We start from the raw sequence: 25,280 nt of genomic DNA on the forward strand, positions 1-25,280 counted from the left end.
TATACCCAAAAGATGCTCCACCAAACAACAAGGACATTTGCTCAATGATACTCATAACAGCTTTATTAGTAATAGCCAGAATCTGGAAATAACCTAAATGTCCCTGAACTGAAGAATGGATAAAGAAACTATGGTACATTTACACAACAGAATACTATTTGGCTATCAAAAACAAGGAAATCTTGAAATTTGCAGGCAAATGGATGGAACTAACAATCATCCTGAGAGAGGTAACGTAGACCAGAAAGACACTCGTTGTATTTATGCACTTATAAGTGGATACTAGCCCAACCTTGATATTCTCTAAGGGACTACACCCAGCAGGAAATCATGACCAATGTTGGGATTCACTGACACACTCTGGTCAAAGAATTGAGAGTCATATGGAAGAATAATGGGGTGGAAGGATTCAGAGTGTTCAAGACCCCCAAAAGGAGACCATCAAGGATGGGAGATCTGGATCCAGGCAGCCCTGGACAAACTGTTGCACCAACCAGGGACAGTGCTTACAGTGAACATAGACTGCCCTGTTCAGATATAGCCAATGGACAACTCATTCCCCATGGTGGTGGGGGAAGCAGGGGCTGGTTCTGACATGAACTCTGGTGCCCCCTATTTGGTCACTTCTCCTTGGTGGGGAGGTCAGCAGGTGCACAGAAGAATGAGAATCAGGCTATCCAGAAGAGAGGCTGTGGTCATATGGTAGGGGAGGAGGTCAACTTCTGTCAGAGGTCTAGGGGAAGGGAATAGGGCAGAAGAAGGAGGGAGGGTAGACATGGGAAGATACAAGTGAGAGGATAAGAATCTGGATGTTAATCTGAATAAATTACAATAAAATTTAAAAAACACAGAAAAAACCTGTAGGTCACAAAATTGGAAAATCTAAATGAATTGGATTATTTTCTAGATAGACACCACTTACCAATGTTAAGGTCACATAAACTATTTATATAGTCCTATAACCTCTAAGGAAATAGAAGCAGTCATTAAAAGTCTTCTAATACCCCAAAGCCCTGGGCCAGACGGTTTTAAAGCAGATTTATACAGACCTTCAAAGAAGAGCTAATACTAATACTCCTCAAACTATTCCACAAAATAAAACTGGAAGGAACATTGCTAAGCTCATTCTAGGAGATGACAGTCACACTGATACCTAAACAACACCAAGACTCAATAAAGAAAGAGAATTTTAGACCAATTTCCTTTGTGAATATTGATATAAAATACTCAATAAAATACTCACAAACTGAATCCAAGAACACATCAAAGTATCATGCACCATGATCAAGTAGGCTTCATCCCAAGGATGCAGGGATGGATCAACACACAAAAATTCATCAATAAAATAAAGCATATAGACAAACTGAAAGAAAAACTAACACATTATCATTTCATTAGATGCTGAAAAAGTCAATGAAAATATTCAATAGTCCTTCATGATAAAAGTTTTGGAGAGGTCAGGGATAAAAAGCACATACCTAAACACAAAAAGGTAATACACACCAGCTAATAGCCAGCACCAAATTAAATGGAGAGAAACTTAAAGCAATTTCACTAAAATCATAAGCAAGACAGGATGCTGACTCTCTGCATATCTATTCAATATAGCCTTCAAAATTCTAAATAGAGCAGTAAGACAACTTAGGCAAATCAAGGAGACACAAATTAGAATGGAAGAAGTCAAAATATCACTTTCCATACATAATATGATTGTACACATAAGGGACTCCAAAAATTCTACCAGAGAACTCCTACAGCTGATAATCACCTTTACTAAAGTGGCTGGATACAAAATTAACTAAAAGAATCAGTAGCCCATCTTTATACAAATAATAAGCAGGCTGAACAAGAAACCAGTGAAACAAAACCTTTCATAATAACCACAAATAACGTAAAATATCTTGGCTTAACTTTGACCAAGTAGGTAAAAGAAAGACCTGTATCACAATTACTTAAAGTCTTTGAGGGACGAAACTGGAAAATATGTCAGAAGATGGAAAGATCTTCCACACTCTTGGACAGGTAGGATTAACATAGCAGAAATGGCTTTATTGCCAAAAGCAATCTACAGATTCAATGCAAATCCCATCAAAATTCCAAAACAAGTCTTTACAGACCTTGAAAGAACAATTCTCACCTCATATGGAAAACAAGACATCTAGAATAGCTAAAACAATAACATAAAATAAGAGAACTTCTGGAAGTATCACAATCCCAGATATCAGTCTGTAAGTCAGAGCAATAGTATTAAGAACTGCATGGCCTTGGCGTGAGAATAGAGCTGTTCAGTTTCCATGAGTTTGTCAGGCTTCTGTTGTTGATATCGAGTTTTAATCTGTGGTGGTCAAGTAGGATGCAGGGTGTTAGTTCAGTCTTCTTGTGTCTGTTGAGACTTGTTTTGTGTCTGAATAAAAATGGTCAGTTTTGGAGAAAGTCTTATAATAGAGAGAAGAAGGTATATTCTTTTGTTTTGTGGTAAAGTGTACTGTAAATATGTTAGGCCAATTAAATTTGTGACTCAAGTCAGCTCTGCATTTCTGTTTGGTTTTGTCTGGATGGCCTATCTATCGGAGCAAGTGGGGTATTGAAATCTCCCACTGTCACTGTGCGAGGGTCAATATGTGATTTAAGCTGTAGTAATGTTTCTTTTGTGGGAAGTTGGGTGCCCTTGTGTTTGGTGCACATAAATGAAGAAATGCAATTTTCTCTTGATGGATTTTTCTTTTGAGGAGTATGTAATGCCCTTCCCTATCTCTTCTTGTTAGTTTTTGTTTGGAGTCTATTTTTTTTCAGATACTAAAATGGTTCTATTGGGAAACTGAGAACATTGGCGTGATGAGTTATCAATGAGCCGTGTTTTTCGGTTCATGTTATTGTCTTGTGGTAGTCCGGGTCTTTCACCCTTTTCTCTGATTGGATGACCTGATATTTACTCTTTGTGTTTTATTCATATAATTAGCCTCTTGAGGTTGAACTTTTCCTTTTAGTACCTTCTGTCTCCCTGAATTTGTTGATAGATATTGTTAAATTTTTTTCTTAGAGACTTGATAACCTATGAGCATATACAGGGGGAGGAAGTCCCCCTCAGTCACAGTCATAGTAAGGGGAAAATGGGAGGGAGGGAAGAATGGGAGGATATAAGGGAGGGGATAACCATTGAGATGTAATATGAATAAATTAATAAAGTAAAATTAAAAATTTTTTTTCTTAGAATATTTCTTTTTCCATGTATTGTGATCATACGTTTTGCTGGCTATAGTAGTCTGGACTGGCATGTGTGGTCTCTTATAGTTTGTAGAACATCATTTCAGGCCCATCTTGCTTTTAGCATCTCCATTGAAAACAGTCGGAGGTGTTATTCTAATAGATTTGCCTTTGTGCTTTATTTGTTCTTTTTCCCTTGCAGATTTAATGTTCTTTCTTTGTCCTCTGTATTTAATAGTTTGGTTATTATGTGCTATGGGAATTTCTTTTGTGGTTCAGTATGCTTGTTGTTCTGTGTGCAAGTTATACCTTGATAGACAACTCCCTTTTTAGTTTGGGGAAATTTTTTCTATGATTTTTATGAAACTATTTTCTGTGATTTTTACCTGGGTTCGTTTCTTCCCTTATTCCTATTATTATTAGTTTTGTTTTTTGTTCTAGTATCCCAGATTTCCTTGGATGTTTTGTGCCAGGATTAAATTTTTTTTTTTTTTTTTTTTTTTTTTTTTTTTTAGGTTTTCTTTGGCCAAGATACCCATTTCTTCTATCTTGTCTTCAATGACTGAGATTCTCTCTTCTGTTGCTTGTATTATCTTGGCTTGATTGCTGTCAAGGTTCCTGTTTGAGGAATTAAATTCTTCCTTTTCTAGTTTTACTGGTTTTCCTCAACTTGAGTTTTCCATATTTGTTTTATTTCCTCTTGAATGTCTTGAAATGTTTTCTTATTTTCTCTCACTGTGTTTTTATTTTTTTGACAGATTTATTCATTTCCTTGTTAAGGACCTCTAACATTCATAAAGGCTATCTTAATGTCCTTGTCTTCTGATTCAGCTATGTTGCATTACTCAAGGCCTTGTGTAATAGGATTCCTTGGCTCTATTGGAGACATACTGCCCTGGCTGTTATTGTGTTTTTGTGCTAGCATCTGTGTTTGAGATAACTCTAATTTAAGGTACTGATATCTGATCTTGTTTTTGTTAGGTGGGTATTTCATTACTTGATTTCTGATGCTCTGCATGGTACTTAGGAAAATGTGAGTTGTCTGGTAGAGCATATTTCTGGTGCCTTGCTATGTGTCTCCACTTGGGATTCCAGATAGTGTTTCTTAGTATTGTGAGCTCACTCTTAAGTATAGAGATGGGCAAGAAAGGGGTAGGGTTCACAGGAGGTACACAGTGGGATGAAAGGCATGATGTTGTGCCACCATGACCTTCTTAGACCTTTGGGAATGTGAGCATAGAATGGGGAGAGGCCACAGCAGGCAGTCTGCTACAGAGCTTGGGAAGAGACTGGGGGACTAGAATTTGAGGAGAGGAGGCAGAGTGAAGGTCTGAAGCTTGCATACTTGTGTCCTTGGCTGGCCTGCCCAGTGAGTTTTATGGGAATGCCCACAGGAGTTGGCAGCTGAAACTTTAAGTTGAAGTGATGAGTGAGTCCGTAGGAAGAGATTTTTCCCACTACGCATCTAGTCAGCCCCTGTATCTCTTCTAAACTGTGAACAAAAATAAATCCTTTATTTCTCAGTTTTTGTCAGCAATGAGAAAAGTAACTAACTCTTTTAGGATTGAACAAAGATATTCATGCATGCTGCTGCATATATGTGTCTTGTGAATTTTCTAAGTAAAAAAAGTCAACTATAAAAGATGATGTATTTTGTTACTGCTTTATGTGAAATTTCCATAACAGGCAAACCTATATCAGTGGAAACTAGACTAATGGTTTACAAAAGCCAAGTTCACTGGAGAGAAAGGAAGAAAAAGACCATGAAATTAAAGTAATGGCTAAATGCCCTCAGAGAAGTGATAATATTTGGTAAACTAGATAGTGATAGTTGCTTGGCTCTTAAAAATATATTAAAATTATTCAGTTGTATTCTTGATTTGTTTGTTCTAAACAAATAATCTGATATTTCTATCAGGTCTTGGGGGATAGCTCAGAATGTAACACGCAAACAGGCATACCTGAATTTAATACCCATAACCCATACATAAATAGTGCAAAGGAAAGGCATAGAGGAATGTGTTTGTATTCCACCGTGAGGGAAGGTCCTTGCAGTGGAAGAGACTGGGGTAGGGATCAAATAGCAGGAGGAGGAGAGAGAGAATTTTTTCCTTTTGTTTCTGCACTGTTTTTACATGCCTACCTCCTTTCAGTCATCCAGAGTCAGCCTTCAGAGTCCCTCTGTCCTCTGTTTTTACCACACACTGACAGTCCAGCTGGCTCATGGATGCAATGTGATACAAGCCATCTAGATGTCACTTTTGTCAATAGTTCTCAACCTTCCTAATGCTGTGACCTTTCGATACAGTTCCTCATGTGGTGGTGACTCACAGACATAAAATTATTTAGTTGCTGCTTTATAACTATAATTTTGCTACTGTTAAGAGGGAAACTTGGGGGAGATACATTATGGATCTTAAATATAATGCTGACTTGATTACCTACAGAAAAAGAATAACTGATAATCTATGACAGATGTATGAGGTTTTTTTTTTATTTAGATTAAAAACCTGCTGAGGGAAAGACTCTGTTAAGCCACGTGGTTCACACATTCAATTGCTGTATTAGCAATAGCACTTCTAAAGTTTTGTGGAGACAAAATAAAATTAATTCTTTCCCCAACTAGACTGAGTTACTTCTAGATCATTGGCAATCCCAAAACATTGACATATTACTTCAAGGCAGGTATCAGAGCTGTAGGCAGATCCAAAACCCCATTTCAATATTGAAACTGAAAGCTTGAGACTTGCAAGATAAGCTGAGTATACTGACTTACCCATGGCTCCTGTGGGTATGCCCACCTTTTTTTTTTTTTTTTTTTTTTTTTTTTTTTTGTGAAATGTAGCATACTGGAAAACAATGGAACTCTGGCCTTCAACATAGCAATGTTTAGGTAGACAAAAATGGATATGTGGACTTTGAGCATACAAATCATCAAACTTCTAATCCTAACAGAGTCTCCTACATCTAGTTTTTTCCTATTTGAAGAATTTGAAACAACTCATTCAGAAGTGACTTTTCTTTTTAAAATTATTTATTTATTCACTTTATACCCCAATCATAGCCTCCTCCTTCCTTTCCTCCTTGTCCCCCCTTCCCCCATCTTCCCCCATTGATCCTCCTCTATTCCTCAGAAAAGAGGACCCTCAACACCCCAACTCACAAAGTCATATCTGGGTTGAGTGTGTTCTTTTATCCTGTGGCCTGGTGAGGCAGCCCTGCCGGCGGGTGGGGGGGGGGGAGAGTGATAAAAAAGCAGGCAGCAGAGTCCATGTCAGAGACAGTCCAGCTCCCCTTCTTAAGGCATCCACATAAAGCCTGTGTGGGGGGCCTAGGTCCAGTCTTTGCAAAATCATTCATTGGTGCTTCAGTCTCTTTAAGCACCTCTGGGCCCTGGTTAGTTGGCTCTGTTGGTCTTATTGTAACCCTACTGTCACTTTCAGGTCCTTCTATCTATGTCCCCACTTTTCCACAAGACTCTCTATGCTCCACCCATTGTTTGGCTGAGATTCTCCCTCAGTATCTGGATCTGTTGCTAAGTTTAACATTTCAGAGGACAACTATGTTAGGCTCCTGTTTGTGAGCACAGCAGAGTATTGTTAATAATGTCAAGGCTTGGCTTTCTCCCATGGGGTGGGTCTCAGGATAGGCCAAGCATTTGTAGGACATTCCCTCGATCTCTGTTTATCTTTATTCTTCCACATCTTGTAGGCATGGTAAATTTTGGGTTGAAATTTTTGTGGGTGGGTTGGTGTTCCATTTCCTCCAGTAGAAGTGGTCAAAGAGAGAGAACAAGGTAGGAGAAGGAATGCAGAAAGAAATGAGCTTGGAGATACAATCTAGGGAAAGAGAGGATGGGAGGACAAAGACAGTACAGGAAGAGCAGAAACAGTGGGTGGAGGCATCTCTGTGACAAGCTGGAGACCTAGGACAGGGTAGGCTTTTGTGAAGATGTGGGGGTGACTCTAGCTGAGACTACTTGTATCAGGGGTCATGGAGACTAAAAAGAACATCCTCTAAGTAGACAGCACTCCTAGTGGATGGAGCAGAAGTGGTTTTTCAAGCCCATGAGTGTATCTAAGACCCATTCCCACCACCTCTTAATTGCTTTGAAACATACTTTAAAGTTTCAGGGGTATTGGCAGAACAAGTGCAAGACTTTACAAAGAGAGATGAGCTATATGGCAACCACTGTAAAATTCTTGTTTATTATACATGTGTGCAACTTACAGAGATTTTATATTTAATCAAATTGATTTAAAAGGTAAAGAGGCTTGTTGATGGGGCTATCATTGTACTCAAGTGCATCTGATAGTCATTGATGATGGAACAATACAATTCACTGGCATAGAATAGAAGAAAAATTCAAGGTCTTCAGGAGGAATTAATAACAGAATTCTTATATTCACCTTGACCATTGCCTACTTCAACTACTTTTTCCATATGATTCTAGAGAACTTTCACCCATTAAAATTACATATGCATTAGCAAGGAGTAGTAACACAATCCTAAGAACTCTGTGATGAAAGCAGTAGTTATGAGTACAAGATGGAAGGAGATTTCTTATCAACTAATAAATGTTGAAACTGAAGGATAAGACATCACTGAGTAATTAAGGGTTCTTTTGTTTTGCCAGCTAACCTCAATCAAATCACAACAAATGAGTCTTATGTTACCAAATCATTGCTTGGCTTGAGATAGTATTAGAGTAGCGCAACTTTGAAATTGCCTGTGCAGTGAGTGGGAGTGATGGGTCTCTAAGTAGCAGAAGGAAAGCCATAATGCTATATGCTAGAGCAAAGATGTCCGCATTGACATGTTTTTTTGCTATCATCCAGACAGAAATTCTCTAGCTTCTGCATGGATTAATCAACAGGATCATGGGTAAGGTAGCTATCAAAAGAAACTTGAAGGGCTTAATAGTACTGTCTATAATCCAAGTGCTCCAGTTATTTTCCTTGCTGAAATCAAAGAATTTAACAGTGGTGATCCAACTTAGACCCTGAGGAGGCACAATTTCTTGTGACATCCAGCCATATCAATTTGGTTTTTTAAAAACATATTTCAATTTAAAATGGAAGATGCATTTGTGCTCACTTGTCTTTGTACACCTAAAGGGAGATCTTGGCCTGTTTCTAATACCCAAATCATGAACAAAATCAAGGGACTTCAGTGTCATTTATTCACTATCTAGATATTCCATGCCTTGGTGGTTCTGACCAATGAATGATTTGCAAAGCAAATGACATTTGAGGAGAGATAAGGAACATTTTCCACTAGGCAAATGGTTTTTGCATTCTGATTAGATTATTTTGACATTGTTTATTTTTGATTGCTAATTTTTAACTGTAGATAGGGGGCCTGAGGATGCTAAGGAGGCAAAGGGACAGACTTGTTGATAATCTGACCAAGTTATTTCCTTCCTAGGTTTTTCCCCCCTTCACTGTCCTTGTTAGGTTTCTCTGCTGTGCTAACATGATGAAAGGCCAACTTAGTGAGAGAAGAGTTTATTTGACATACATATCCCAATCACAGTTCATCATTAAGGGAAGCCAAGGCAGGAACTCAAGGAGGGACCTAAAGACAGGAAGTGATGCTGAGATCACAGAGGAATACTAATAACTGGCTTGCTCACCATGTTTTCTTTTTTTTTATGATTATCAATTTTTTTATTAATTTATTCTTGTTACATCTCAATGGTTATCCCATCCCTTGTATCCTCCCATTCTTCCCTCTCTCCCATTTTCCCCTTATTCCCCTCTCCTATGACTGTTCCTGAGGGGGATTACCTCCCCCTATATATGCTCATAGGGTATCAAGTCTCTTCTTGGTAACCTGCTGTCCTTCCTCTGAGTGCCACCAGGTCTCCCCCTCCAGGGGACATGGTCAAAGGTGAGGCACCAGAGTACGTGAGAAAGTAATATCCCACTCTCCACTCTACTGTGGAGAGTGTTCTGTCCATTGGCTAGATCTGGGTAGGGGTTTAAGGTTTACTGCCTGTATTGTCCTTAGCTGGTGCCTTAGTTTGAGCGGGACCCCTGGGCCCAAATCTGCCTATCATAATGTTCTACTTGTAGGCTTCTAGGACCCTCTGGATCCTTCTACTTTGCCATTCTCCCATGCTTCTCTCATCTAGAGTCCCAATAGGATGTCCTCCCCTCTGTCTCAGTTTCCTGGTAAGTGAAGGCTTTCATGGGACATGCCCCTTGGGCTAATATGAAGATATAAGTGAGTATATACCATTTGAGTCTTTCTGCTTCTGGGTTAACTCACTCATTATGATCATTTCTAGTTCAATCCATTTGTCCACAAATTTCAGGAATTCCTTGTTTTTAATAGCTGAATAGTATTCCATAGTGTATATGTACCACAGTTTCTTTATCCATTCTTCTATTGATGGACACTTAGGCTGTTTCCATGTTCTGGCTATTATGAATAAGGCTGCTATGAACATGGTTGAGCAAATTTTCTTGTTGGGTGCTGGAGCATCTTCTGGGTATATTCCAAGGAGTGGAATAGCTGGGTCTTGAGGAAGCCCTATTCCCATTTTTCTGAGATAGCACCAGATAGATTTCCAAAGTGGCTGTACTAGTTTGCATTCCCACCAGCAATGAAGGAGTGTTCCTCTCTGCCCACATCCTTGGCAGCATGTGGTGTCGCTTGAATTTTTGATGTTAGCCATTCTGATGGGTGTAAGATGGAATCTCAGACGGTTCAGCCATTAAAGGCTAGGCTCACAACTCACCATGTTTTCTTATACCACCCAGTACCACCAATGTGGGCAGATTCCTCTCACATCAGTCCTTAATCATGGTAATACCTCAAGGACTTCCCTGAAGGCCATGTGATGGAAGCATCTTGTCAATAATTGTTTTTCCTTCCCAGATAACTCTAGTTTGTGTCCTGACTAAAACTGACTCGCACGCTCACTTTTCTATGAGGAGCATATGTTAGCATTTCTAGGAGTCATTTTAAATTAGCCTTTCCTCTTCTGTTCACTGGAGCTACTGTGGGAAGACAAGAGAGCAGGAAGTGAGGAGACACTATTCTTTCATCTCTTTTTTGCCACCCATGAGTGTGGTGGTTGCTCTCCTTTAGCAATGGTACCCTCTTTTCATTTTTCTAGCACTGACTCAAAGAGTTCTTTCTTGTTGATACTCATAGCTGATAATTCTGCAAGACCAGTTCCTTCCTTACAGCCCCCAGTTTAGCAGGATTAATGCTTCCAAGAATTTCTAATCTTTATTTTAATCCCCCTCTTTCACTCCTCCCACCTTCCCAACACCCCTGTGCACTGCATTGAATGCTGTTTGTTTTCTCTGTCTAGAGACAGTAGTTTGATATTTACTGCCTGGATCTGGCATGATACAATCAGAAAACGACTGAGTCACTTCCTTGTTTTACACCCACATGCCATTAAGACCCAAAGGAAACTGGCTAGTTCTTATATTAGCAGTCTTTAAAAGAAAATTGTTTCTCAGAAGCCATCAAAAAGTTATCATTCTCCACCGTGTGTGCAAATTCCATCATATATCAATTCCTATGCCAAATGCTGCAGTCAGATAATGAGGTATGGTCATGAAATGTGTCTCAGTTTCTGAACCAATATGTAGGATAATGTGCATGGCACCCACTCAGTTAAGGCTTTATTGTCAATACATAGCCAGACTGACCTTAGCTTTAAGCATATAAGCTACATGGTAGAGGTTGTGTGACTGTTAGAATGAGCAGAGATATGTACACATACTGAAGAAGCTATCTGCCATGTATGCTATATGTTCTCATTCCACCATATTGCACCTACTTTGTTTACTGTCAATGAGATCACCCATGACACAGCTTGCTTTTACCTTTTAATCAAAATAGCCAACATTGAGATTTTTTTTATTGTCATTCAATAGGCAAGTGTCAATATTTTTTTTGAATGGATGAATAGTCCAGTGTGTCAGAGCTTTTCAGTTTCTGTTCCTTGACAAAATTTGAGGTAAAACTTCAGTAAGTTTGTAAAAATAAAAACAATGTCAGCAGACACCAAAAATCTTGACTTTATAGCATTAGAGATGTGCTTGTTCCGTGGCCTCTATTTTTAAATCAGATAGTAACGTTGTTAAAGAAGCTCTACAGGAAAAGTTTGCATAGATGTCCATTTGTACATAGAGTGAAGATATTTCTGTAGCCAAGAGGACGTTTCCTATGTTGACATTGGTAGCCTAAATCTTTGATGGGCACTTATTATTATCTTTTACAATCATTAAAATTTCTTTTCAAAATGTCAGAATGCACATGTTAAATGTAAATATTTATCCACCATCTCCAAATTTAAGTAAGAACTTAGTGCTTTGGCTCATCAAGAAGACATTTTTCTTCCATTAGCAAGGATGAAGTAGAGTACTGAGAAACATAGTGCAGACTCTGTATCCCAGTTGTATGGGCTAGCAACCCACAACCATCTCTTGTGAGCTCCATCTTCTGATGCAAGAATTATCCTCAACAGCAAAAATACGATGGTCATTTTTTGTGTTACGCTTTGGATCCAACCTTGATTAAAAAGCGCAATGTGTTTTAAATTCTGTATCCTAAAACTGTCATAGACTCTATTTATTTTGTGTCTTAATAGATGAGAAGCACTTCCTTCAATTTTCAACACTAGCAAATAATCTGTAAATGACATTGATTATGACTACGTGTTTTCCAATCATATTTGATAATCAAAACTCATGTAAAGAATACTATAAACTGCCATTCAGCAGAGTTTGTATTCATGAAGGAAGTCAACCATTTACAAAAGATTTCAGGTTGTATGTGTTCTGGGCTTATGACAGTATTTTCACTTTGTAACACTTTTGGATTATGTGACTATTTTGGGCCAAACTCTGAAGGTCAATTGATTGTTGTTTTTTCTTTCTATAATGATGATGAACTAGATTCCAGATGTGTAGAAGTCACTATTGAGTTGCTTAGGTCTTAGGACCACCATACATGTAGTGGAATGATAAAGGAAAGCTCTGAGAATTGGAGGCTATTTGTTACTTTATTACTTCATATAAGCTAATGCTTATAGTACATGTGGCACATGACTTACTCTATGATAGTTATGGGGGGAAGGGATAATGCTTGGTCTCAACTTCTCCATCTGTAAAATAAAGAGGCTCTATAGCGAAGAGTCATCATTAACTGAAATAATTTAATTCTATTATTATTCTTGTGTGTGTGTGTATTTGTGTTTGTGTGTGTGTGTGTGTGTGTGTGTGTGTGTGTGTGTGTGTGTGTGTCTTGAGAAAAGAGATTGACATCAGGTATTTTTTCCTCAGCCACTTTTTACTTTATTTACAAAGGCAAGGCAAGGGCTCTCACTATACCCAGAGCTTGGTTGCTTGACTAGCCTAGACAGCAAGCTTTCTCCAAAGAATCCTCATCTTTGCTTCTTGAAATCTGGGGCAATTGTCAGGCTGCCAGGCTCACTGGGTTTTGTTGTTGTTGTTGTGTGTTTGTTTTTGTTTGTTGTTTGTGTTTTATAGACATATGAACTCTAGTCATTATGCTTTTGTTTCAAGTGCTTTGTCTAAGGAGCCATCTCACTAGTCTATGAAATAGCTCTTTGATAAACATAACAATGGCAATTTAGAATTATACATTTTTTTAATCAAGAAAGAACCAAAACAAACTCATTTGAACAGCATGGAAACTGAAAACAAAGGCTGATTTTCCCCAAAGAATATACCTTAGAACTTTCATCAGGACAGGTGCTTTGAGGGACAGAGTTCCTTGATCAATTACGTATGGGGAGCACTATTGATAAAGTAGTTCCTTTAAATAATCTCTGTGGTTTTTTTATAATTTCTAAATGAAAGTGAAAAATGATACTAAACGCTGTTAAAATGTGCCAACTTAAAAAAAAAGACATCTTATACAAGTAACTCATAAAAGATTCACTTATTCTTATTTATAAGTATAAATTACCTAGTATGTTTATTTATAAACATCATATGTTTGCTTAAAACATATACATATGCGATTATCTAAGAGTATCAATACTAGTTGTGTCTGAAAAAATAATGTTTATAATTGATAGTTTTTATGGTCTGGTCAGAGAAAATAAGAATTGTGGGAAAGTTGTTTTAGAAAATTTAAGACTAAAAAGAGTGCATACGAATGTGAGAGGTACATTGTTTACTTATCTTGTAAACAATAGTGTAAAACTGATGACTGACATAATTAATAGATTATTAAAGCTGAAATTGCAATAGTAGCTTTTTCTATGATTCTCCAAATTTAAAGTAAACTAAGATGTTCCTCAGTACATGAATGTGTAAACTTTGACTCACCAACCCTAATGGATTCTTATTTGGTGTTAAAGAGGAAATGGTCATCAGGAAACAAAACTATTTATGGGCTGTAGGTGAGTAGGCACCTCCCATATGAAAGGAACTAGTCTGAAAAATTACTTACAGTATGATTCCACCAGTGGACCTCTTAGGGAGAAAAAGGGAAACTGTGCATAGAGTAAAAGGACAAAGGGAGGATGGGCATCTAGCTAGATGGTGCAGTGATTAAGGGTGCACACTTTTCTTGCAGAAGAGCTGAGCTCACTTTCCCAGCATCCACATTGTGTAGCTCATAGCCAACTTATCTCAAAATCAGGGTATCTAACATCCTTTTCTAGCTTCTCTAGACATCTGCATTTACTTGCACCCTCACCCATATAAACAGAATTAAAAATGATAAAAATAAATCATAACAAGAGGCAAGTGGTTGTCCGAGGTCGAAGGGAGAAAGGGATAGAAACACAGAGCACTGCGGGTCATCTTTGTGCAATAAAATCATCCCTTGTGATACTCTGGCTTGTGATACATGCAATTACCTTGTTTGTAATAGTCAAAGGATGTAACAAACCAAGAAGAAACTTTACTATAAATTCAGGACTTGGAGGATAGATAATTATGGGTCAATGTAGACACAAGGAGATAGTGTGGAATGCTGTAAATGATTTACAGGCACTCTACTCTCCATTCAGTTTTGTTGTGAATCTAAGGAAGACATTCTATTAAAAAGAGAAATTTCTCAGGAGAATGTCACAGAAACAAATCTCCAAAGCTGACAGACTGAATAAGGGCCTCATTCTACAGAGATCTGACATTTAAATGTATAAGCTCTAGGTGTAATTTTACTTAAGATTGTCAGTGTTGTTTTGGAGCTCTTTATAAAAAGCTAGATGTAACACCATTAAAGATAAAATGATCCTTAATTGATATGATAGTTTCCCATTTGAACACAAGAGTGTAGATTTAACAATACTCTTTGTTATTTATTTTGGCATTCATATTTAGAATGAATGGAGCAAGGGGAAGGCTGATTTTTTTTTCTGAGGGCTGTATATAAGGGCAACCATTTGAATGAAGGAAAATCAAAGATATATAAAAACCAACCATAAACAAAAGAAATAAGGATAAATGGAAAGGACAAAATAATAGCTTTGTAGAGTCCAATGATAGATATTATGTGACATATTATATTTATCCTATTATTTGAGAAAGTATTACTAAATTAGTGTTCTTTTTTGGATTTTTCAATAAGAATAGGCAGGAGATCTTTCCTTCATTCAAAATATAAAGGAGTTATTAAATTTTTTTGACTTAGGAAACAAAAATATCACCTTCCATTTGTCTGATTGTGCCTTACATGTATTGCCTGAATAATATCTTTTGGCAATCTGGTTGGCACACAACAGTTTGAAGCAACATTTTGAACGCATGAGATAGACCAAGATAGGAGAAATTGGAGATGGTTTTGAAGTATGTTTATAATTAACACTAATTTAAGTATTGCCAATTACTTTCAAATTTCTTTCAATAATGTCTTATAGTCTTGATGTTCACTATAGAAAAATCCAAGAGAAATCTCCTTCTCACATGAAAGTTCATAGTGTAGATTAATTTGTTGCCAATTAAAGCAGAATTATAAATGTAGGACTAATTAGTAGAACTAAAAATCTATATATTTTAAATTTAGACATTCCAGAATCACCAAAACAATGCAGTGGGGGAATCACAAGCCTTTAATCCCAGCACTTGGGAGGCAAAGGCAGGTGGATCTCTGAGTTCAAGGCTAGCCTGCTCTACAGAGAGAGTTCCAGGACAGCTGGGGCTCCACAGATAAACTTTGTCTCAAAAAACAAAACAAAGCCAAAATGAAACAAATAAACAAAATTCTCAGTAATAATGTCAGAAAAAAAAAAAGCCATCCCTTTGAGTACTCCACATCATTTAACCGGTATCACTTTAGTCTTCCTTCTGGGAACATTTGAAATGTAAGGTGCCTGTTTTTCCTGGAAGGTGTGGTGCAAACTCTGCTGTGACGTTTCTCTGCTTTTGTCCAATCACTTCACCAGCCAGGCTCTTGCCAGATCCCCACTACAACATCTTGCGAGCTCTTGCTCTAAACTCTTCAAACTCTAGTTGAAGGCCAGCTTCCAGTCTTGTCCAGGGTCGTATATTTTAGCACAACTTCTTTAAGAGATGTGTATATATTTATTTTTGTAGCTAGTTAGTTGATCTATTTTGTTTATTGACCCACCTCCCCCACGCCGACCCCTGCATCTTCTTTAAAGTATTTCTCCAGTTTCTACAGGCTGAGAACAAGAAAAAAGCACAGAGGGAAGAAAGCTGGCGCTGGCTGTGCTACTGTCCGTGGTCCTGAATCATCATTGTTTTAAAAAAACATCTTTAGCTTGTATGCTTAGCTTGCATTTGGTGACATAGGCCACTTTCCCCTAGACGTTTTAAAGGTGATCAAGAAGTTATGAGAAAGGAAAACAAAGTCAAGGAGACTTTGGGAAAGAAAAATAGAGAAGCATATAAAGGTAGCCTAGAGATAGTAGTGGAACAGTTGCGTTCAATGCAGTTGCAAAGGTGTAATTTAGGAGCAACAGTGGATAAAATATTGCGGACACAGACAAGGCTAAAAGAGCATTAGGAATGTGTGTACCAAGTGATACAGGGTCATCTAGGTATGGGATGAAAAAGATTCAATGGCAGTGGACGAGGATTTCAAGTTGCTAATAAACCTTCTTTCACTTTTTCCGCTTTGATGTAGTACAAAGACAAACTTGATTCGTCACTGGGATCGAACAGAGATAATTGTAACTTATGGTTCTTGCTCCATTATAGCTACGTACCGTGTTTGCCTTTAAGTGTGTACCACAGTTAGAGCCCATCACCAAGCTCCCACTACTTTTGGCTGGCAAAGCACACATGTCTCTATGCATGCTCCCAACTCATGTAACCTCCTAAGAGTGACCTTAAACATCTTGGATTCTTCAGTATGCCTAGAGTGTTTAATACAGACAACTGCAATGCCTTCCATGGAAACTGTGCCCACAGAGGCTTGTTAAACGGCCACAGCCCTGTTTTCTCTACAGTTCCAACCTCTTTCAGGTTTTCCTGCGTTCGGGGCTCCAGGTCCACTTCTGCTGCACCGGGGTCCTGGCCTTCTGCCGCCACGTGGTCCAGTCTTTCTGAGTGTATAACCCAATCCAGCCTTCTGTCACCTATTCAGATCATTCAGTAGCCCAGCCTCTCCCGGCGGGGCCCGTGTCAAGCTCCTGGGCCCCGCCCAGAGAGTAACGCCATTGCCATGGAGACCGCACCTGCGCCCTCTGTGGCGCCTTTCTCCGTTCCCTCCCCTTGGGTGCTCCCGGGCGGCGAGCCCGCGTGCTCATCCTTTGCTAGCCCCGGCGAGTCGCGGGCACGCGCGAGAGAGCAAGCAAGAGAGAGCGGCCGCGCGTGCGCACTGGACGCCTCCCCTAGCGGCGATTCGGGCTGCTGCCGCTCGCTTGGGCTGGACGCGGGGCGGGCGGGGGGAGGGGGGAGCGGCTTTGCTGGCAGCCCTGAGTGAGGCGGAGACCCGGGCGGAGCGGGCGGCACCGCACCTCGGCCAGAAGCAGCTGCAGCAGCTGCCCTAGTCCCCACTGCCGCCTCTCCAGCCGCTTCTGTCATTCCAGGCCAGCTGCTGCAGACAGAGGACGAGGAGGAGGAGGCGAGAAACTCCCACCGACCCACAGAGGTGAGTCCCGGGCAGAGCATCCTCCATCCTTGCCTGCCTCCCTCCCTCCCTGTCTCCCTCCCATCCTCTCCGTCCTCCCCTCCCTCTCGCTCCCCAGCCCTCCCGCCCTCATCCTTCCCAACATCCCTCTCTCCTCTCCGCTCCTTTCTCCCTTCCAGGCTTTCTTTCATCCCTTTCTTCTCTCACCCAGCCCTACTTCCTTCCCACCCTTTCTTTCTTCCCTGTCTTCCTTCCAACGACTCACCCGTCAGTTCATCTTTGCATGTCTTTTATCTACCTTCTCTTCATCTCTTTTCCCCCTTCCTTATCCTCTACCGCTTCCCGGTGGGTGGGATGGTGGGAGCATCCTTGCCTGCTACAACTGTCCGGATTCTGGGGCTTCTGGAAAAATTGGTTTCATGTACCAAGAGAGGCACGCTCGGGCGGGCAGAGGATGCCCTGCAGTTCTTTACGTTGTCGGGATTAAGGGTCAAGTTGGATAGAGTACTGGGAACTGGAAGGAATAGAGTCCAGGAACAATCTATGGATGTGTGCTATAAAGGGTGGGGGTGGGGAGGTTGTCACTTAGATGTGTTTCCAACAGTCCCCCCACTCCTCTCTTCAACAGTTTCTTCCTTTCTTTTTTTTTTCCTCCTGGGCATTACACGTTCCTAGTGCGTACCACACTAATTTAAAACCCAGCCTTTTCTGCTTTGATTGTTGTCTCCATAAGAAACCGCAAGGCAGGAGAAGCCTGGAAGGGAACAAGAGAGGAGGGGAGGGGCGGGGAGAGGAGGACTGGCAATAGTGGAAGCCTGAATCCCTTCTCCTAGGCCTTTCTGGATTGACGTTTTCAAACCACCCGCCTAATATTGAGTTTGGACTTGAATCTGTGTGTCCTTGGCTCTGTCACTACTTCCCCAGACAGAAACTCTCAACTTTAACGCCTATGCGTTCCACATTGTGTTTTCCTCGGGTTTTCAAAAGACCCGGGGAAGTTGGTTTGAAGAAATAGGAAGATGCACTTTTTGTTCAGCCATGGTTAACTTCAGGACATTGAGAATGGCTAGCCAGTCATTGAAGAATGAAGCTGTACTCTACCGTCTTGTAAACATATCATTTTGATAGCGTTAGCTGTGTGATAGGATTCGGCACAGGCTCCTTCAGTCCTCCTCAGCCACCTTATAATATCCTGATATTTGAAAAAAATTTTTTCTGAGCCACTGTGTCCATTCCTAGATTTACTCTCATGAAAAAGTTGAATTACCTCTGAGGGGATTATTCTTGAATTTGAAATTTTCAGTCAATTTTGCCTCAGTTACTTGCACTGAATCCTGTATTTGACATTGCTGTCTTTAGCTTCACCACAGCCTAATTCAGTCTATATCAAGGATGATGTGGTAGTTTTCCTGTTTGCAAATTTTGTTTCTAAAAGATTTACTTATACATAGTGGGACAGCAATGGTGGTTCAGTATACCGTATCAGTAGGTCTAATTGTGTTCATAAAAACAAACTAAAAATTAAAGACCTATATTTTGTCCCATTGAAATTCTTCGGAACATTAACAGCTTCTCCAGTATGTATACTTTTTATGTATAAGTAGGTATGTGCAAAGGGTCCAAACCTGGCTCACTGAAGTTGCCAGTCAATAACTATAGTACAGAGCAAGTCATGGATTTATTCCTCTTATTGAGATTTTGATGCCATACCAGTGGTGTAATAGGCACTTTTGCATTTTATGTGACTGTGGAGTAGGAATTGAGATGAAAAGAATTACCTTCTTAAGTGAGAGAGTGCAGACCTTACTACTAGCTGATACTGACGGCCATGTGGATTAGCGATTGTGAAGTGTGTGACATTAGGAAACAAGAGAGGCCTCCCCCTTCACCTTCGCCCGGAGGCGTGCAGCTTCTTTCATGGCTTGGCAGGCTTATCCTGCGTGTAGCAGCAGCCCAGCTGAAGCATCAGTTACTAATGTCTCCAGGTAGAATTGTGGCCAACCGTGTACATGTTTGAATGCTTATACTAGTTGACAGTGAATCTCACACAGGTGTGGCGTTTTTTTTTTTTCTGTTGCTGTTTCTTCCCTTATCCTAAGTTTTAGCCAGTGAAAGGCTTTCATGGCAATCAAATGTGGGGATAATAAGTTTGCTTTGTTCTAACTTACTCTCAAATGCCGTACTGCCTGCCAACCGACTGCACTTGCTTGTGGAGTTCTGAGTGTGGGAGGAGCAGTCCCCCTTCAGCTTTTTCCATGTTGCAGTTTTTCAGCTCAGGACGATGAGGGAGTAGCTCTGATAAGAATACAGTCTTCACTATGGAAAGAAAGGCACATTTTATCTGACTCTTGTTTATAAATATTCATCAATATTGTGAAAGCAGAGTGGAGTTATTAAAGAGATAGAAAATGAAATATTTTGTTTATGACAATATCTTAGGAGAGTAGATGAGTGAAATGAATAAAATATGAACTAGAAAATGGAATTGATGCATAAAAAGGCAATCTAATGTAGCTGGGACATAGCTCAGTGTTAGTTCACTAGCCCAGCATGATCCAGGCCCCTGGCCTGTTCCACAGCACCCTCAAAACAGAACACAAACAACAAAAAAGCAGCTTGCTACCCTAACTAACAAACACATTTGCATACATGTACTGACTTCTCAAAAATTTTATTTCCAGAAGCATCTGTCTATAATTGCATGGGCCTTTAAAATAAAAATAAAGGCCTCATAGAGCATGCTATGGATTCCCAGGAAGTATTCATTCAGCATATATTTTCTACGCCTTCTTCCCTTCAATCTCTTAACACACATGCAAGTTAATTCTGAGTTGTGTGAACCATCGAAAGAAGTGGAAAGAAGAAAAAAACCCACTGTCTTTGGCTTCAGCTTGTAGGTTAGTTGAAGATAAAAGGTATTCGCGTGAGGTTCAGTCTCACAGCTGCAAAAAGCGAGATCTTTGTAGGAAGCTTCCAAAGTGAACTCAGCTTCTCTTGCTTAAGAGCACTGTGTCCTTTACCTGCTATTTAAGAAACTTGCTTCATCAATGATATGAGATTATGATTTGTGGAGTTTGCTTAGAGATTAAGTGTGTTTAGTATAAAACTTGGAGTGGAGTATGTTTTGCACTAGCATTATTTTAATTAGGAGTACAGATTTTAAAGCATTCCAACACAGTATATAAAATTATGCACCTCTACGGTGGAAGAGAGATCTGACTGTAGTTTTGAAGAGGGCAGGTGTCTCTGTGAGTAGGAAAAGTGTTTTATTTCATAGGAGCACCCAGGCTTATATGGAAATCCCAGAGAAAATGTCAAATAGTATGGGTATCACAGCTGGAGTCGAAGCAGAGATGGAGGAGGAAGATGGTATGATGGGAGACACAACAACAAAACTATTTATTTTCTGAATTATTAATTAGTTAAACTTGAGGGCACTTTCAAAGGTGTTAACAATATCATCACAGTAAACGTTCTACCACCTGAGACAAGTCAACGGATTGCACTTTGGGATCCACTTTCTCACTGAAGATCCAGTTACCAAGTATCTGGTTTTAATTTTATTCCCATGTCTTATCACGTCTAATATTCCATCCTATCATAAGACACAGAATCCAAAGTCTGTGCCCCAAGTAGACTCAGAATATTCTTTTTATGGTTTTTCTTTAAACTGTGAGACAGAGGGAACACTTGACTTCTGCTAGACAATAATGGCTTCATTCTGCCATTCTCACACCTCCTCTTGCTTTTCCTTACCCATGGGTGTTCCAGCACAATATCTCTGCCAAGATGTTTTATTTAACATATACAAAACCAGAACTCCCTGAAGTAATTATATTTCTTGGAGCTTTATGTTTTACTCATGACATTACCTAATTACTAATTTTCCCTTTCATGGGGATGCAAAGATATTACTTTTTTAGATGTCTTATTGGTATATTAATATGTGATGACAACAAGAGGATCTGTCTGGAACTTGGCCTCATCAGGTTAGATGTCTGTACAAGATGAAGGGCCAGATGTTCATAGACAACATCTGTTCGTCAACCCTCAAGTTTAGTTGAGGCTCAAAAACTATCTTGTGGAATTTTTCCATCTGACAGTGGAAGTGATAGGAACTGAATTCCTTGTTCTGAAAAATAGATTTCCAGGAAGTTCTCTCTCTCTCTCTCTCTCTGCAAGAACGTTCAGAGTAGCAGTACTTGTAGTGTTTATATTTACTCTGTTTTTAATGGATGCACAACACAACTTCATTGCTTTCCTCCTAGTAGTAAAAAGCTCTTCTTATATTTGTCTTCATAGTTATTATAATACAGAGTTAATCATATCTTAAGTTATATTAGTAATAAGCAAGTGTATATTTCAAAAATTGAATAGAATATATAAACTGGAATGTTTAATAATGTTTATCCTCATCATTATTTTACATGTTCACACATGTCAGTCACACTGTCACCCAGAGCTCCTTACCACACCTGTCCTCCCTTTGTGCGCATGTGGCAGTGGGCCTGGAAGGATCCATAGGACCTATTTGGCTCAGCAGGTAAAGGGTAAGTGGGCCCTCTGCCTTCCTTGGTTGATTGTTGATGAGGCAGGTCCTGTTTTAAGCTCAGTGCAGGTAACTATAGATGTGACTTAATGGTGATAATGGCTGTATAGATTCTAAAGAGTGGCATTTCACAGTCTGCCCTGTCTTCTAGCTCTATACACTTCTCTACACTGCTGACTCTCCCCTCCATGGTGTTCTGAGTGGTTTTTTTTTTTTTTGACATCATACTTGATTTTTAATGGCAGATGAAGCAAATTTAAAGAGTGCACAGGATTGGATGAAAAATGATTTATGTGCTTACATTTTCCATCTTTAAAAAAAATGATTCACTTTATATCCTGATCATAGCCCTCATCTCTATGTCCCACTCTCCCTCCTCCTTCCCTCCTGGCCCCATTCCCTAGTCTTCAGAGAGGGGGAGCCTTCCTCCCCTACCAACTGGCCACAGCCTATCAAGTTTCATCAGGACTGCCTGCAAAGGCAGCCCTGCCAGGGAGAAGTGATCAAAGAGCATTCAACAGAGTTCATGACTCTTAGTCAGCCCCTCTTCCCCCTTATTAAGGGACCCACAAGGAGACTGAGCTACTTATAGGCTACATCTGAGCTGGCACCCTAGGAAGGATGCTTACTTCTCATTCAGAAGGGCAAGTAGAATAGACACTGGAAGCTGGAAGCAGTTGAAGAGAGGGAACAGGACAGGAGCCTACCGTAGATGCCTCCTGAAAGACTCCATCCAGGAGGGGGATTGAAGCAGATGCTGAGACTTACAGCCAAACTTTGGGCAGAGGGCTGGGAGTCTTACAGAAGAGTAGGGCATAGAATGACCCAGAGAGGTCAGGAGCTCCACAAGAAGATCAGCAGAGTCAACAATTCTGGGCCCAGGGTGGCTTTCAGAGACTGATGCACCAAACAAGGGCCATGCATGGAGAGGACCCATGTCCCAGTGTTCTGAATCTTAGAGGAGGTGACATGAGTGACTTGTTTAGGTATATGGTGTTCTTATTTTCTACTTGAAATTCATTCTTTGTATTCACATTCTTGAAAGATTCCACCGTCTAAATAAAATATATCAATAGTGTCATTCCTACTTGCTTTTTCCTTAAAAAAAAAAAAGCAACAGACGATTTTGAAAAACAAATATGTTGGGTATTTTCAATTTTCTGGTGTGATTTTTGCCTTTAACATAATTTTGAACACAGCCACAAATATGCATTTTACACCTCCTTAAAATTATTGCTTAGGGCATGTTATAACAACAGAAAGTGATAGTCTCATTTTGTAACACTTAATATTGCAGGTCTTTACTATGAAAAGGGATATTAATTGCTCCTTTTGATTTGAAGGCTTGATCCATAAACACAGTTCTTACATCATTATTTTCATCTGTATTGACAAAAGGAATTGTCATGTGTGAAGCATAAGTGTTTTCCCTATCAGCTAAAGCTAGTTAACAAATGGGAAGATTGCGTAATGATGACATAAAATGGACTAATTTTGTCTATTGCTCTATAAATTTATAACTGCTGTTCAGTTAGGGGGTTCTTATATTTTTGCAGCCATGATAGTAGGACCCATGTTTTAAATGTTTTTAATCAAAATATATAATAAAAATTACCTTTCTATATCTGCATATATATGCCAGGTGTGTGTGTGTGTGTGTGTGTGTGTGTGTGTGTGTGTGTGTGTGTGTGTGTTTGTAATTTTTGATCTAGGCAAAGAATTTTTTTTTATGCCTAAGGAGCACTAATTGTGAAATTTGAAGCTATCTTAATATTATCAAAATTTAAAAGCAACATTTTTCTCCTGCAAGACACACAGGCTACTTTAGATCTACATATTTCTTTCTCTTTTGTACATGAGAGGGGGCTGTATGAAGACGACAGATAGAGTGCTGACTCCTTAATAAGAAGACAAAGATCTGATGGGAAAAGTTAATTAACTATCTAAAGACGTGCTTTACATAAGAAGACTTACAAGGGGCTGGAGAGGTGGCTTAGAGGTTAAGAGCACTGGCTGCTTTCCCAAAGGTCCTGAGTTCAATTCCCAGCAACCACGTGGTGGCTCACAACCATCTGTGTAGGGATCTGAGGCCTTCTTCTGGCCTGCAGGTGTACATGTAGGCACAGCATTCATATACATTAAATAAATACATCTTTAAAAATAAAAGTTAACAAAGGGCCCAGAATGGTATTTAATTTTTTCATGTGTTTGTATCTGTGGGCATACCTGTTTGCACACATGTGCATACACTACACCTATGTGTAGAGATCAGAAGTTGATATTATATGTGTTCTTAGATCCCGTTCAACTTTAAGTATTGAAACAGAGTCACTTGTTGATCCCCAAACTCACCAACTTGTGATAATCCAGCTTGCACAAGGAAACCTCCTGTTGCTTACTCCGGAGTGCTGAGCCAAGCACTTATATGAGTGTTGGGGGCAAGGACTCAGCTTCTCGGGGCTGTACAAAACATGCCTTAGCCACTGAGCCATGTTTACAGGGCAGGTGTTTACTTCCTTTACTCACACAAATAATGAAATTAAAACAAAACAAAACAAAAAGCACAAGCTACTCTTGCAGAGGACCCAACTGCCTGTTAACTCCAGCTCCAGGGCCTCTGAGGCTTCTGCCTTCTACAGGGTCCCTGCACTCATGTCCACATACCCACATATAAACACATGCATTTGTATGTAATTGAAAACAAAATTAAACCTTAAAAAACCAATATAATGTCATGACATTAGTCACATTAATCATGACACTTCTAAATTATGAATATTAACAATACCATGTTTAAGAGAGAATATGGAGCAACTTTATATAACACTTGCACATGATTGGTGACAATGTGATGCTTTGGAAAACAGTTTGACAGTTCCCTTACATAAAAAAAATGCTTTTATTACATGACTGAGAAGAATAAAAAGCATGTAGAAACTTTCATTTACAAACTTGTGACAGCTTTACTCACAGAATCTTTCAATTAAAACAACTCCAAACTCTGTCCAATCCCTGTCTGAAGTTATTTCTTTGAAAAAGTTAACAAAGATGATGGTGGTGGTGGTGGTGGTGGTGGTGGTCGTGGTTGTGGTTATGATGTGGGTATGAGTTCACTAATACACTTTGAAAAGCAGTAATGTATAACCTGTTCCCAGAGGGAAAGAAAGGCACTTGAAAAGGCTCATGAAAATGGCCAGATATCAGTGAGGTGGCTCTTAGGTATAGAGCCGTGTTCAACTCTTACTTTCTGGCTGAGCTCTGGCCTCACTATCCAGTTGACGTCATGCACACCCATTACTATGACATCTGCTCCAGTTTCTAGAAGACCGTAAGCAGTATCCTCTCAATGAGGGAACTTCTCCCAGAAGCCATCCTGCAGCATGCTCTGACGGCTCAGCACTGGGCAGAGCCAATGGAAGGACTGATAAGAGGGGGAGAATGGATTAGTGAGCCTCGCTGTTTGGTGAAAGTGAGCCAGGCTGCTGTG

The 25,280-nt window shown here is 39.7% G+C and overlaps 1 protein-coding gene and 1 pseudogene across 3 annotated transcripts in view; both read left to right on the forward strand.

Moving 5' to 3' along the window:
* LOC311588514 (high mobility group protein B3-like) overlaps positions 1-25,280 on the forward strand; it is a 389,002-nt pseudogene that overhangs the window by 358,439 nt on the left and 5,283 nt on the right. The window lies entirely within an intron of this gene.
* CTNNA2 (catenin alpha 2) overlaps positions 17,061-25,280 on the forward strand; it is a 1,110,979-nt gene continuing 1,102,759 nt past the window's right edge. For both annotated transcript variants that reach the window (XM_084766203.1, XM_084766204.1), the window contains exon 1: positions 17,061-17,265. The gene's annotated coding sequence lies outside the window, so the exon portion shown is untranslated. The remainder of the gene's footprint in view (positions 17,266-25,280) is intronic.

Source organism: Acomys minous (assembly GCF_964271855.1).
Source record: "Acomys minous genome assembly, chromosome: 17".
NCBI classification, from domain to species: Eukaryota; Metazoa; Chordata; class Mammalia; order Rodentia; family Muridae; genus Acomys; species Acomys minous.